The sequence below is a fragment of the Aplidium turbinatum genome, chromosome 17, assembly GCF_918807975.1.
Source record: "Aplidium turbinatum chromosome 17, kaAplTurb1.1, whole genome shotgun sequence".
Classification (NCBI taxonomy): domain Eukaryota; kingdom Metazoa; phylum Chordata; class Ascidiacea; order Aplousobranchia; family Polyclinidae; genus Aplidium; species Aplidium turbinatum.
The window spans coordinates 13,392,439-13,409,173 of NC_137488.1; positions in this window are offsets into that span (position 1 = coordinate 13,392,439).

Sequence of the window (16,735 nt, forward strand, 5' to 3'; positions counted from 1 at the left end):
GCATTATTGGTGAAGGCCCACCAAGATATTTCTTAGGCCTATCCATAAATTACGTTCTGAGTCCGCCACTGATTTAAATGAGTTCCTTGGATCTTAAATTGGTAAAATGCATGTTTTCAGTGCGAAAATCGTTCAAGGTAAAGAGTTATTGTCAAAAAATGAAGGCCCAAAATGAAAAAATAGCTGTGCTCAGCTTCCAAAATCCTACTAGTGGCCGAAAATTTAAAGTGCTCTATCTCGGCCCCCAATGAAGATACTTCAAAAAATTTTTTGGCTCCTTTCATCATTTTTTAGTATGTACAAAATATATCAAAATAAGCAAAATCTGTGACTAGTGGTTACAAAATTTGAAAAAATCTGATGATTATAAATGGAATGCCCCACTGTACAATGTTAAAAAAGCATTTAAAATTTGCAAAATTTTAGAAAGAATTTTGACCGCCAGTTCAGGCAAGGAACAATATGGAACAACAAAATTGGAGTGTGTTTATCAAAATATAAGTCCAACTTAACATCCCCCCAAAAAAAATGTTTTTTTTTCTTCGGCTACATGGGCAAATTTCTCCCCAAAATATACACCTCAAAAAATATTTACAATCAAATTACTCCAAAACTACATGTTTTTCTTATATTCTGTTTGCAAATTTGGATTCCTCATCCTCCAAAATGGTATTCTACATATTTTCATCAACTTCCTAGCTTCAGTATAACAGATATTGGGGCATTTTTACTTTTTGGATCTGAAATACTGCCACCGTGCGGTTAAAATTGAAAATGGTGTAACTTTAAAACCCCTCGACCAATTTCGAAAAAATTTTTTTGTTGAGCTCAGTGGGTTGCCATCTCTCACATGTGTCAAAATCAACCAAATCGGAGAGTATGGGTGGCATTTCCTCTAATTTTGACCTGAAATATAATGGAATGACCCATACATATAATAACAGTAATATGGGGCTTGAAACATGTACCGGGTATATTAGGGTGTTTCAAAAAAAATTATTTTGGATTTCGGGTATGCATACCCTCTCATTTCGTGAGGCTTGGTGAGAAAATAAGTTTCCCAAACTTTTAGCTTGATTGGATATCATTAACAGACCTCTCAAAGGACATTGATATTGCATGGAATAACCCTATGCTTATGCATTGGCGTTTGTCCCACGCCTATTATTGCATACAAATATGACCATAACCAAAACCAAATTGGCAAAACCAAAATGAAGAAGGGCAACTCAAAAGACCAGTGCAGTGGGTTACCCTATATGCGTACTGCACTGCAATGAGCTCCCTCTACGAGATATATTTACAAACTCAGGTGGGACAGCAAACAGCCATTCATCTTTTTCTGGAACCATTGGAAAGGAATTGGGAGGCAGCGATTGTGAATGTAAAGTTGTTCAATTCAAATCAATCCCCAATTCCAAATTTCCTGCGTTGCCCAACAGTGTGATCGATAACCTTAGTTCTGACCAGTATTATGGCTACAGAATGTGTTGGGCTGTTATGCTTGGGCATGTTGATGAAGACTTAGAGCAGAGAGCAGCAGTCCAACAAATCCGTTCCTTACGTTCATAAGCACAGGAAAAGCAAAGCAAGAATTATGTTGGTTCCTCACAACAAGCTGAAGATGGAAATCAAAAGCTGAGAAAGGAAATTTCACCAGCTGTGCCACCTGTAATACACAGATTTCTTGTGCCACAGCTTAATAGCAAAATCATGGTCACCAACTTGTGAAGATTGACACAGTTCATAAGTCTGAGCCATCTATCAATCATGAGATCGCTAACCAGATCAACAACTTGACAATGTCATCGACTAACCTATGCGGCTGGATTATCCTTGCCACATTCAAGAGGTGGAGCGTCATGTCAACCTTGTGACTGAAGCAAGCTTATGCTGTAGGTTTTGGAAGAAGGGATGGGCTGATTCGTCAGAAGGTGCAATCTCGTAAATTTATGAAAGAATTTAACAGCAAGAAGCAATTCCCACTAGATTGACATGTTCACCTTTTTGTGCTGGTAGCTGAAGTCTCAATGTAGTCCCGGTAGGCTAGCCCGAGCACATGCAGCAGTATGAATCATATCAATCTGTGTGCTGGTATTTCCTTGACAATGATTTCATGACAGATCACAGTCTACCCATCACCAATTACAGTATATGTCATGTTATTATGCACCTTCACTTTGAACAGGTGCCCAGTAGTAACCTCCATATTGTGCAGCAGTGCAGTAAACTTGTTACTTGCTACTGTGTGTGTACATGACATGAGCACTATATTGTATTACCAGTCACACTACTGTACCGTTTGACAAATGACCATGGTTGCCACTCAGGGATGCCACTGCCAACATACTCTCGATTAATCCTTGTGTTCTCTACGTCATGTATACCGTATATTATGCATACTATGCTGTATATTTATTGCAAATACAATAAGCGAAAGTATCCAAGTCATCTGTAACCTGCATATGTAGTACAGCATGTGCATTTTCCCATTATCTTGTGCTTGCGCTACCGTTTTTGACCAAAACATGGTCAAATATACGTTTTTGTCATAATTTTTTTTCTAGTGAAATTAAGGCAAAAAGTCTTCTTAGAGCAGATAGAAACATTTTGATTCTGCATCATTTGATACCAAACTCGTGCTTCTAGCACCAGCAGTTCCAAATTTACAGCCGATTTGAGAATTTTGGGGGTATTTCCCCATAAAATGGGGGGTAGCACGGCCAATAGGGGGTGCAACTCCTCGAAACCAGTTTTGCTATTGTTTTTTTCCAATTTGTCAAGGATCAAGACCACCTTTTTTTTAAATTATAAAAAAAAGTTTTTTTCACTCCACCCTAGCCACTGTCCCCATAATGCTAAAATTATCAAGTCCTTGAGAGGTCAGTAAATGACCTCCAATCAGGCTAAAACCTTTACAGTTCTTTTTTTCTCCCTCAACCTCACAAAATGAGGGGGTATGCATCATCAAAATCCAAAATTATTTTTTTTGCATACAATCATGAAACACCCTAGGGTATATCATATGATGAATAAAATAAAATGGAGAATAGGAGTGAAGGCAATTGCTGCAAGGAAAGAATCGGCCACCTCAACTAGTGGGGACAAAACTAAATTTGAATGATGTTAATGATCTTTATCATACTGACGAGTAAGCCATTTCAGCTACAATGCCATGGTACTCTGACAGAAACTTCCGGTTGCTTTGTCTCTGTTCATATAACAAGTCTGTTATATTAACTTTTATATACAACATACACTTTACAATAAACAGGAAAGCTTTTGTCTACAGTATTTTGTCACATGCAGGAAAGAAAAGGCCTGAAAAAATCACGTATTAAAAAATAAATAAAAAAATAGGCTACCGGTACTAGAAAAAGCAATGTCAGAAAAAGTATCTATAATAATATATATACATATACATTATACAGTATCACATCACATGTGAATACAAAAGAAAAATGACTATATACTTATAAATTACTGCAATTTATCAGTTTACTTACAATTTGTCGCTTTAGGGTAAGTCTTTGTCAACTTGACCAGAAAAAAGGGAAAATGTAACCCATGGTGTCAGATTTTGATGAAACTTAGACACTTTGCAGAGCAAGTCATTCTGAGAAAAATGATACCAATCTCAGAAAAATCGGCTCAGCGGTTTTCGGGATATGGCCATTTGAAAATGAGGTGTTTTTGCGTTCGCTCAAGCATGAAATTAGTGAAAAGTTGGTACAACAAATTTTAAACGTAAATAAAACATACACCATTAATGTTACAAACTTCAAATTTTGTGAGAACTTAAGTTTGGTTGAAGTCAACACATTTACAAACTTTCAACAATTTTGGTCATGGTTGAATGATTTTGAAGACAAGTTAATATTGTTGTGGAATTGAAATCAATCAACCGTGACGTAACTTCCAAGCACTATACTGAAAAAGGCCCCTCGTCAATTTTTTCGAGTAATACATCATATGAAAGGTCTTAACTTCCCCTATACAGTGAAACAAAGATATCTTTGTGTATTTGAGAAAATCTAGGTGTAGTAAGTCGAAATGTACCATACACACAAAGTGGCTAAATTGATTGTTTTTATAATTGTTCAACAGTGCTTTGCTTCCCTTTTTTCCAATTATGCACAAAATATATACATTAGTAGACATAATAGGTAAGTTGAAAGCTTTGAATATCTTGCTTAGTCAATTAACCATACTAATTACTATGACTACTGAAAATCAAAGCAAAGATTATTGAAATTCAATGTGTAAAATGTTTCACTTGAAATTGGTTTTTAATGATTGTATAGTTTAATGCTAGAAGGAAATAAAACCAAGAATACTAATAGAAAAGTGGCTCTTTTTACCTGGTCCAAAGATGCAATTTAATCAACAAAAAAGGTTATCGTGCTTTGAGAAATTTTAAGAAAAACATAACGATATATCACAAAATTTGTCAGCAAAAGCCAAAGGATAATTATATTGAACTCTCATTGCAGTTTTGAACCATGATAACTTTTGGGCTGCTTTTCAATTTATATTCCCAATTTAAATAATTGGTTAAACTGGATATTAATGTATATATAATATATTCCAAAGCATATGTGTGACAGAAATTAATTATTTATTAGCTGATCTCCAATGAGTTTGAATTTGTTGCTAACATTGCATGGAAAATTGATATTGGTCTTGAGTAGTTGCAAGGGTTGGATTGTCTACAACACACAAAACATGTTCAAAAGGAATCCAACATACGTCTTTGGTTCTTGGCCAATGAAAAGATGGAGACGGTCCATTAGGGTGCAGAAAATTTACAAAGATGTCACCATTTTCTGTGTCAACTACCAAAGTTACTCCAACATAACCACTTTCCATCATACATGGCTGCTACAAAGTTACCTTGATTGATGCTTTTGTTGCTGTACTTGGTATCAAAGTTGAAAGTGTAATTATATGTGAGTTCATTGCTTATTCTTTTGATGCCAATTTTAGACTTGTCAACTGGTTCAAAGTAATGAAATCCTTTGGTTCCTTTTATTGCACTTGCTAGCTTGTTGGCAAAGAAAATTTCATTTGTGCCTGCACAAACATGATTTTGGCCTGGAAACATCATGGTCTTTCTTTGCCACAAGTCATGGTAAGTCACCTTGCGATGGCACTGGAGGCACTGTAAAGCATTCCATAGCTATGGAAAGTTTACGAAGACCTCTACATCATCAAATTGGTACTTTAGATGAAATGATGGATCACTGCACTGAAAAGTTGCCTTCAATACATTTCATCAAACTTCTCAAGGAAGATTTGACGAATGAAAGAAAACGTCTGGAAGAAAGGTGGAAGCTAGCAAGTACAATAAAAGGAACCAGAGGATTTCATTACTTTGAACCAGTTGACAAGTCTAAAATTGGCATCAAAAGAATAAGCAATGAACTCACATATAATTACACTTTCAACTTTGATACCAAGTACAGCAACAAAAGCATCAATCAAGGTAACTTTGTAGCAGCCATGTATGATGGAAAGTGGTTATGTTGGAGTAACTTTGGTAGTTGACACAGAAAATGGTGACATCTTTGTAAATTTTCTGCACCCTAATGGACCGTCTCCATCTTTTCATTGGCCAAGAACCAAAGACGTATGTTGGATTCCTTTTGAACATGTTTTGTGTGTTGTAGACAATCCAACCCTTGCAACTACTCAAGACCAATATCAATTTTCCATGCAATGTTAGCAACAAATTCAAACTCATTGGAGATCAGCTAATAAATAATTAATTTCTGTCACACATATGCTTTGGAATATATTATATATACATTAATATCCAGTTTAACCAATTATTTAAATTGGGAATATAAATTGAAAAGCAGCCCAAAAGTTATCATGGTTCAAAACTGCAATGAGAGTTCAATATAATTATCCTTTGGCTTTTGCTGACAAATTTTGTGATATATCGTTATGTTTTTCTTAAAATTTCTCAAAGCACGATAACCTTTTTTGTTGATTAAATTGCATCTTTGGACCAGGTAAAAAGAGCCACTTTTCTATTAGTATTCTTGGTTTTATTTCCTTCTAGCATTAAACTATACAATCATTAAAAACCAATTTCAAGTAAAACATTTTACACATTGAATTTCAATAATCTTTGCTTTGATTTTCAGTAGTCATAGTAATTAGTATGGTTAATTGACTAAGCAAGATATTCAAAGCTTTCAACTTACCTATTATGTCTACTAATGTATATATTTTGTGCATAATTGGAAAAAAGGGAAGCAAAGCACTGTTGAACAATTATAAAAACAATCAATTTAGCCACTTTGTGTATATGTTACATTTCGACTTACTACACCTAGATTTTCTCAAATACACAAAGATATCTTTGTTTCACTGTATAGGGGAAGTCAAGACCTTTCAAATGATGTATTACTCGAAAAAATTGACGAGGGGCCTTTTTCAGTATAGTGCTTGGAAGTTACGTCACGGTTGATTGATTTCAATTCCACAACAATGTTAACTAGTCTTCAAAATCATTCAAGCATGACCAAAATTGTTGAAAGTTTGTAAATGTGTTGACTTCAACCAAACTTAAGTTCTCACAAAATTTGAAGTTTGTAACATTAATGGTGTATGTTTTATTTACGTTTAAAATTTGTTGTACCAACTTTTCACTAATTTCATGCTTGAGCGAACGCGAAAACACCTCATTTTCAAATGGCCATATCCCGAAAACCGCTGAGCCGATTTTGCTGAGATTGGTATCATTTTTCTCAGAATGACTTGCTCTGCAAAGTGTCTAAGTTTCATCAAAATCTGAGACCATGGGTTACATAGCTTGGTCAAGTTGACAAAGACTTACCCTTTAACATCTATTGAAATCTATAGACAAAAAAAAATCGTCTATATATGGTTTTGAGAAAACTATTAATTTGTTCAGTTAAATTTGACAATCTCAAGAGGTTTCCAACAAAGGGTAAATTTTATCAAGAGGTTAAGTTTATATTTTTTCAAGAAAGATAAACTGCATAAAAATACCAAAATACTTGCTGTAAAATATTTTAAAAAGTTGCTTAGAGTAAATTTTTAAACTCCACATGGCGATAACAAAAAGGTTGGAAACCTCTGGCCTGATTGAATAATCAACAAACCTTATAAATAAATAACAGAATGCCAAACCTGGCTAACTATCAACTTATCAATGTAATAGAAAGTCTTTGCCAAAAAGTTTCACATTAAAATTGCAACATCATCCTCATTTTTTGCGATATACAGATAGAAGATTTACTTCTGGTAAAGATAAAGCAGTAAGATTCTCAAGGTGTAAAGCAAGTCGATGAGCAGATTCCTTCCACGCAGCTTCAGTATCAAGACTTGCTGTTTCTGACACATTTGCTTCAATATTGTCAACCTCTATGACATCAGATTCTTCACTAAAAAGAGCTGATGTGAGATCTTCTTGCGATTTGGTTTTATGATTTTCTTCTGAAGGAATATACTTTGTTAAATGCACTTTGGGATATAAAGTACTGTCTGCTGTTACGGAAGTCTTTTGACGTGATAAATCCTCAGCACTTTTTGAGATTGTTTTATCAAATTCATCCACAATTTTATCATCATCTCTCTGGCAACTCAAAACAGGAGAATGAAAAAGAGTTTTTAAAGGCAGCTGTTGTTTTTTAGAAACATTTTTTGTGTAAGGGTGATATTCCTCCAAATTTCCATTTTCTGAAACATAATCACAAAGTAGAACAGTTTTTTGTGAATGCACTGACAATTGCTCACACAAATAGTTTTTTCTTTCTCTTTTTTTCTTTATACACATTCTGGAAGCAGGAAGAATTCTCCTAACATATCTACCAAAAGTTTGTAATTCTTCTTGTGTAAAGTCACTAAGCTCAGGTACATAATTGTATCTCAACATTTTTAATATACATAAACCTACAAATAATTAAAGCAAATTATTTGGGTCATACTGTACAAAAATTATTAATTACATTGGGCTACCTATTTCACATAAATATATAATAATACTAATGTTAATAATAATGTTAGTTTTTATATAGCGCTGTATCCAACGCAGAATGCGTTGCTCCTCAGCGCTTTACAAAGCAGACAGTGTCAATGCAGCCGTATAAAGGCGCAACTGAGTACATTATTACCCGAATCCACTCCATTGCTCAGTGCCAAGCAGGAATTACATTCAGTACCATTTTTTAAGTTATTGGTATGACCCGACAAGGTATCAAACCCATGCCTACCGATTCAGAGGCGGGTGCACTAACCACTAAGCCACTGAGCTGGCTATATACTATATTATATGCGTAGCCTACTTTAGATTTCACAATAGCTACAGTTCATTTCTATTAATCTGTTTGTCACAATCAATGTGCAAGGTCTCGCGATGGGCTGCTTTGTATCTTGACCGAACGGGCTGTTTTGATTGTGGGATTCTTATGCTATATGTTATTATCGGTTACTGTCCGAGTGTCCGGTAGTAACCTCTGATTGTGAAATCTTTATTATGTGACGTATTTCTAGAACATTTTACCCTACGCGCAAATCTGGAAGCTTCTTTAACTTGTTTGTTTACGTGTAGTGCAACTTGACAGAACAACGAGTTCTTCTGATGTAACGTTACGTAACCTTCTTGAAGTTACTAGACCAAACAACCTGCTACAAATAGTGGTGTAATTTGCGAAAATTTATTATGAGAGTTGTATTATGAGTTGCAGATTGTTGTTGTGGTGGTAGTGGGTAATAGATGCAGAGATTATTGTAGATTGAGAGTTGAAGTAATTGAATACAAGTAGGTGAGAGTTGGTGTTGATATAAATTGTGATCGAAATTAGAGTTATATACATGAGAAGCTGTGAGTGAACTTTGTTAAAGTCCTTCAAGAAGACAATATAAGAAAGATATGAAGAAACCGTGACAGTATTTTTTAAAAACAATTATTGATGAAGTTAGATTGGTTGCCATCAATGGAGGTGGGTTCAACACCGCTCCAGAGCACGCAGCTGTGTCTCGACAAATACACTTAATGGCAAGCCAAAATAAGGGGAGCAGCTGACTTGAAGACTATATGTCACTTCGTTGCTTCCTATCATCTGTTGTATCGCATTTGTGATCACAGTGGATGATACTGTATGTTATCGCAATGGTCACAAATAAAAAAAACACGATTATATATTAGAACAACCTAGGCAATTTACACCGTAGTTTGAAAAGACTTTATACTTGTCAGAAATTAACATTTTAGATAAAGGATTTTCAAATACATCATTTGCTGGATTTAGGCTATAATTTTACATGAGCAGATAACATGAATTTCACAGATTGTAGGGATCACGAGACTGCAGTCATATCTATCCCAATAGCTCAGTTGGTTACAATGGTTAGTACGTGACTTTGTGAACAAAGAAGCTTCACGATCAAGCAATGCTGGTTCAACTCTCAGGGTCTGCGCTTGAGCAACATATTTTAAGGACTTCTATCCATTCAGCGGCACCTAATGGATGAAATAATTCCCCAGCAACAACACTTTAACAATCAGAAAGTTCACTCTGTCAATCTTGGTGACCGGCCCTGCATCAAAAGCCTCTACAAGTATGCGAAACTACCAGGAATACCCTATAAATAAATAAAAGCTTCAAATGTCAGTCTAAGGATAAAGATTCAAAAACAAACCAACATATATGGTAAACTTCCTTTCAATTGTAAAAAGCAAAACTTTTACTTAATAAAAAATGTAAATTTGAAAAAAAAACAGTTTTTGATTTAATCAGCAAAGATTCCAAACACTGTGAAAAACGCAAACTATTAGTATTATAGCATTGCATCCAAACTACATGATTTACTAACATGACAGCTTTCTTTCACACTTTTCACAAGCTTTGCCCTTTCACACAAGTTTACCAAAAACTGAAAACTGCCTAATAAATATCAGTTCAGTTTGTTTTGATTTCGCACTATCACAACAAAAACAATATGCAGTGTTCTTTTACTGATTATATCAGTTGTTATAAATACAACTCTTGAAATTTTTGTTCTCAATTGAACAAATTCACAAAAATTTTATAGTTTTCTATTGGCAAAAGTTTAATTTTAGCTTAGCATTTGGCAACCTTACAAAAATTTGGCAGCTCTATAGCGGAAGTTGATCTGTTAAATAAAAATAAAATTGAGATTAAAAATCTTCAACTCAGAGTTTCATATATTTTATCCCAATTTAGAACAACACTCAGCTGTCCAGAATTAAATTTTGAGTAAAAACATCAAATTTTTCATAAATGTTTTCATAGAATATGGCAACACTAAAAGTGTGTTGCCAATTAACAATTTTTACACTTTGCTACTGGCTTGCTTTCCGCCAAAAACCCTAAATTTTTTAAAAACCAACTTAATAGCCTACCTCTTAGATAACTTATAAAAAATAGATTATTTTTTAAATCAAAAAAATGAAACCTTTCCAGTGTTGCGGATGTAGTTTCGTATCCCCTAAGTTTCTGTAACATTGAAATGCAACATTTTGGTTTGGGGTGTTTTCAAACGGTCGTCAGTCTTTCCTTTTCCTATTTACATTTTCACAATCATAATTTAAGCTACAATTGAGCATAAGTTCTTCTTGCTGTCATTTTAGTTTTTGGAGCCCAAAATCTATCATTTTACGACTCTACATCAGTGGTGTAAGCTACCTACGGTGACCCCTTTTGGGTGTTCACAATTTTTAAAAAACTTCAAACACATGCTTGATTTTCACAGTGACTCTCTATATAACCCATCACGTCAGTTTATTTTGATATGATACGAACAGCTATCGATCAAATTGCAAACCTATAGTGTCCGTTTAAAGCAGTTATTCTCAAACGCAGCCCACTTGGCCGCACGCGGCTCTCAACTATTTTTTTCGCGACCCTCGTCGATGCAGCAATAACATTAGGCCTAATTGTGCTAGCTAGAACTGCCCAAAATAGTGAGAATACATGGTTGTCACATAACTTACGTCTTGGAAAATAAAATGCCTTACTCTACTGTAGGCTATAGGCTAATTACATTTCTGGACACTATGGATAGCCTATAGGCTACATAGTAGCCTAATTAGCGTGTTTATCAGAAGAGTTCTTCGTCGTATGAGCTTTCTTCCGGACTATAGTAGGCTATGTTTGGACATGAGGTCATCAGCCACTCGACAGTCTCGTCATCCAGGGCCTTCAGTCCAAGCGTTCCATGTGGTGATTAATGGATTGGGCAGTCATGGACGACATGGTCTATTTTCTGATCTGTGGCACCACACTCGCATCCCGGTGAGCGAGTCAGGCCCCATCTGCACATGTCTGAACGAAAGCGACCGACGCCGGTTCGTAGGAGGTTAAGCCGGACCCACGCAAGTCTTGCGAGGGACATTCTCCGAGGGTGGGGATCGACGTCGGGTAGGAAATCACGGAGTCGAGAGGTGTTGGTATGCCACTCCGTGTTTCATGTGTAGTTCGTCCAGTGTGCCGCACTAATTCCAAGATCTTCAACGTTGTTCAGAAGCTGTCGTGCAGCGGGCACAAATGGGCGTCTTGAATGCAGTCGCTGCTGTTCTCCAGAACTCTCAAAAGAGTTATAGGCTAACATCTGGCTGACATTTTTAATAATTTCTCACGAATAATTTCTCACTTTGCGTTTCATTCACGGCGCAACAAAAGGGATAGCCTATATATAGCCTACTGTAGATCTGTTTCGTGAATTTCGTTCAAATCTTCTAGAAACACACATTTAGACCCGTCAAAGGTGTGTTCAGTTGCAACAGCTGAAAGTTAGGCTATTCCATGTTAGGGAAGCATCAAGATCTTCATGGACTCGTTAGCAGATGGCGTGAAGAGGATAATCTTACCCAGGGATATCTAGAACAACGGGATTGCTGACTTTGCAAATTTCGATAAAGTGATAGACACTAGAAGGGTCAGCGCTGTTAACGCCCAAAAATGAAAAAGGCGAAAGCGCGTGTCAATTACGCTGTTGAGAAGTCGCCTTTTCTAGATATCCCTGCTGTAAAGCTAAAATAAGGTCTTGAAAGTGGGCACTCCTAGGCATCTTGCCTAGCAACGCCCATAGCAACAACTAATGGCTGGCCTTGTTTATAACTTAAGATCATCATTTTAAAGCAAACTTTTGCTGTTAGTCATCCAAGACCATTGAGTATTAAACACAGCTTTAGTTTTCATATTTAATTGATTATTGCATCACTTTTGGACAAGTTTTAGTCATCAAAAATAGGAAAGAAAAAATCAACATGAAAAGAAGTAAGAAAATTCAATTTCGTGGTATTGCTAAACAAAGAAAGTTGGATAAGGTTGGTTGTAAGTCTAACAATGGTGGTAGACTTGATAAACTGTTACTGTAACACAAGTGTAACCTTTCCTGTAACACCAGAAAGCCATCCAACAACAGAAGATCAAAGCCCTTTTTGCCCCCCTCCTCATTCAGCAAAAAAAATTAGGAAAACAAGACAGTGGCAAAATCTCTGCATATTCAGAAATCAGCCAAATACTCGACAAGTTTTGACTTGACAAATCAAAAAAAAGAAGCTTTGACACATCCAAGGCCAGGAGAAAAACATTAAAAGCACTTAAGAAAAAATTACAAACCCAAGCAGAGGCAAAAAAGGGGTCTACTTATGATAAAGGAGGCTTTAAGGTGTTGAAAATGTTTATTGTTGTTTTTCGTAAAATGTGATTTTTGACCAAGTACTAAATTTTAATCCCAAATGTCTCTTTCATTTATTTGCATCCCTGGCCAATCGCTTTCAAATTTTTAACACTATCAGACAGAGTAAACATGCAAAGCCTCTGGTCAAAGAATTTTGGAAATTTTGTCCATGATGCTGTCGGCACCCATTTGTTTCATGTCCGAGGATTAAAAATTTTTGAAAAAATGCAACAATTCGAATAACTTTTTATTTTCTCAAAATATCTTCATTTCCTTCCATAGAGCTTCAGTCTTGATACTTATAAACATTCTGTTAAAATTTGATTCAAATCCAGCATGTGGTATTAAAAATATTTGTGTATATTTTCACCACTTGGTGGCGGTTTTGGGAAAAATGGCCACATTTTCAATTTTATTTTGCTTTTTTAAAATTATTTCGTCTTCAAGTATCATTTAAAAACAAGAAATGGGTTGTATGTTGAGATATCCACATTTTAGTTTGTGCAGTAATGATGCAGTAACCCTCCTATTGTCCACTTCAAAACAGAGTCAGCAATCCCGTTGTTCTAGATATCCCTGTCTTACCGCTGATGTAGCACAATATTGAATTTCACACCAAGAAAGCATCGTTGACCGTTGTTAATTTACTGAAAATGTCTAATGTGATAGAAATCGTAACATTAACAGTAAATCGTATTTGTGTAAATGCGCTTGACTATCCCAAGTTTAAGCAATTTCTAGAAGATATTGATACTGACTATGAAGAAAAGACGTGCTCGTGTTCACTGCCGTTCCGTGGTTAAGTCAGAGAAACAACTGAGTCAATGGATCATTCGAAAGTAGCACTAGGCTTATTAGCGACATGATTGATGAATTTCAGAGTCTAATTAACAGTGGGCCATCAATTCTTTTCTGCTTTTGACGAAAATATTCGCAATAGCTTACCTATGACCAGAGATAGGCACGGTACAATTTAAAAGTAGCCTACCGCGGTACTGGTACTCGGTACTGGTCAAAAACAGTACCACGGTACCGGTACCGGTACACTATTTTCAAAAAGTACCGCGGTACCGGTACGGTACTCGGTACGGTACTTTTTTAAATACAAGTTACAAGACTTAGAATGATGATTTTTTTTGTGATGGAATAATCTTGTGAATAGAGATGTAAAAAAACGTTTTTTTTTTGTTTTTAAAAAAACGAGCTCGTTTTTTTTTGTTTTTTATCGTTTTTTTTTGTTTTTCATTTGTTTTTTTTGTTTTTTTTACCTATTTTGACATTAAATGTCACAATAGCGTCTCTTTCAACAAACAAACACTCTCATAACTCGTATAACTTATTTCAAATCAGACTATACCATACGTCTGGTAGGCTATATTGTTTCATTGCAATTTTGTAGATCTCAAGTCTCAACACACGAGCCATAAAGATTTCTCATCGTCTCAAATAGTAGTAACAAATCCTATGGTTGGCACATCTCAAGTATTGTCCGTAATTTGGTCCAGCCAGTAGTTAAATGCAGTACCACACTCGTGTACAGTTTCGAAGTCACCTGGGATTTTGCTTAATGGGCATGTTAGGACCAGGTGGTCACTGGTCAGTGTCCTGTTTCTCTGCTTCACAAAGGCAGTTTTGACCAGCACACCACACCTTTTCCAGTACAACGTCAAGAGGTTGTTCCAGTTGATGTGCATTTGGTGCAAACTTGATGAAAACCATACAAGCGGTTCTCATCAAGTTTGCACTATAGTTATAAGTGAAATAATTATAGTTAATAAGTGAAATAAGTGAAATAACCTTAAGTTATAAGTGAAATAACCTTAGCCACTAGGTGGCTTCATAGATAAGGAGCGATAGAAAAACGGCAATATCTCAAGAACCGCTCAACATATTTGGATAATTTTTAGCTCTACCCCCATGTTTTCTGGGTGGGCTATCTGTTTATGAACATTAAAATAAGTTTTGGCTACTACTTTTTGAGATGAAAAGAAATTAACCTCTTGTCGTTACGCACCGATAAAACCATGATGCGTAACTTTAAAAAAAAATCTTTTTAATCGGGTAGAGAAAAGATAGATGAAAAGTTTGGCAAAGTGCTAAAGTCCCAACTTTTAGCCCAAATCACATTTGAATGTAGTGAAAGATGGAACATTTTGATGTTTTTTATTTTCTCTGAAGAAGTTCAATACTCCTTTGTGATGTCATAGTCATGTTTGTTTTCCCTTAATCACACCATTGTGCTGTCATACACATGTTTAAAAGAAATATGGTTGCACTTAATCCATCCAATTTGAACTAGTTTGCAGGACTTTGAGACTTTAGCACTTTTCTGTTTTTGCCAAACTTTTTGTCAACCTTTCCTCTACCCAATAAAAAAAAATGTAAAGTTACGCATCATGGTTTTATTGGTGGGTAACGACAAGAGGTCAATTTCTTTTTATCTCAAAAAGTAGTTGGCCTAGTTCCCAAATAAAATAAGTTTTCATCCTTGGTGTTTGTTTTGTATTTTTATCCTGCATTGCGGGAATATGGGTAAAACTTTATACTTGTCAGGAAAAGTATTATGAAGCATTTATTCACTACGTGAACACTGAGCAGTGCTGAAAAACTCCACTTTAAAGGGATAATTTCTTCATTCAGGGTTGGTAGATACTAGCAATAGTCAACATGGCTGGTGGGCATTTGAAAGGAACATTAACCTAAACCTTTTCTGAGAAATGCACTTACTTTTGACAGCTAAAAATATTAGTGATAAGATCTCTTGCATTATGTCACAAATGATCTGCAAGAAGCATCAATGACAAAGTGTCTAAGACATTACAAGTTACAACACGAAAAGAATACTTCTGTTTCAACATTTATAAAGCATATACATCGTTGTTAAGCTATCAGTTAAAAAACATGTTGAAACAAGCTATTGACAATAGCTTGGATTAGTAAATTACCACAAACAACGTAATGTGTGTTCTGAATAGCCTACTGCCATCTTGTTTTTGCCAAAATTTCGTCAACCCATGATTGTGTGTGTACAAGAATAACCAGTCCCGGTATACTAACATCGTAGGCTAACTTCCATAAAAGGATAAATAAATTAACTCATCTACATTATGTCACCTAACGGATCATCATTCAAATAGAATACATGGCTGGTTACGGAGTTAACATTAACATTGATCATTAATCATTAACATTAACATTAATCGTTACGGAGTTAACATTGTTGATAAAAAAGTACCGATAAAAGTACCGGGCATTTTGACCAAAAAAGTACTGGGTATTTAGGCAACCGGTACAAATTTCAAAAAGTACCGCGGTACCGGTACACAAAAAGTACCGCGGTACAATTGTACTCGGTACTGCCCACCTCTGCCTATGACAATAGTTGCAGCTACCGCTCCACCAATGATTTTCAGCTGGATCTGCTAGATTTATAGTGAGATGTGAAGCTGACACAAGCATTCCAATGTGATCATCTTTAGGTTAACTTCACTTTTGGAGTCGAATTCAGAGAGAAAGTAAGGGTAGCCTATCCTAATTTAAATTGACTGTTTAACGTTTGATATATACCTACCAATAAACTACATCATCGATCCTTCCAAGTCTCTTTACGCATAAGAGATAGAAAGAACTGTTACAGTAGGTTATATGTTTTTCATAAGCTATGTACCTTTATCTTCTTCGCCACTCTAAGGGTGGAGGGGCTCTGCCTTTCACCACCCTTGAGCAGTGGCGACGATTCGATCTAGATGTTTGGGGAGGTGTCTGAGCAGCTGCTAAATTGATTCGTCATCGTGTTTGCGCAGACTACGCACATGATGGATGGCACTGTTGCAGATGGTGTGCTATGCGGTTTGTTCCTTCTTGCCACATTTACAGATCGCAGATGAAACCATTCCCCATTTGTGCATGTTGAAGCGGAATAGTCCGACGCCAGATTGCAAGCAATTGAGCCTCACCCAGGTCTTCCTTGGCAAAAGCATTCTGGTTGGATGAAAGCCAGTGTCGGAAATGAAACTTTGGAGTTTTGAAGAGTTCTTCTTCCACTCCGAGCTCG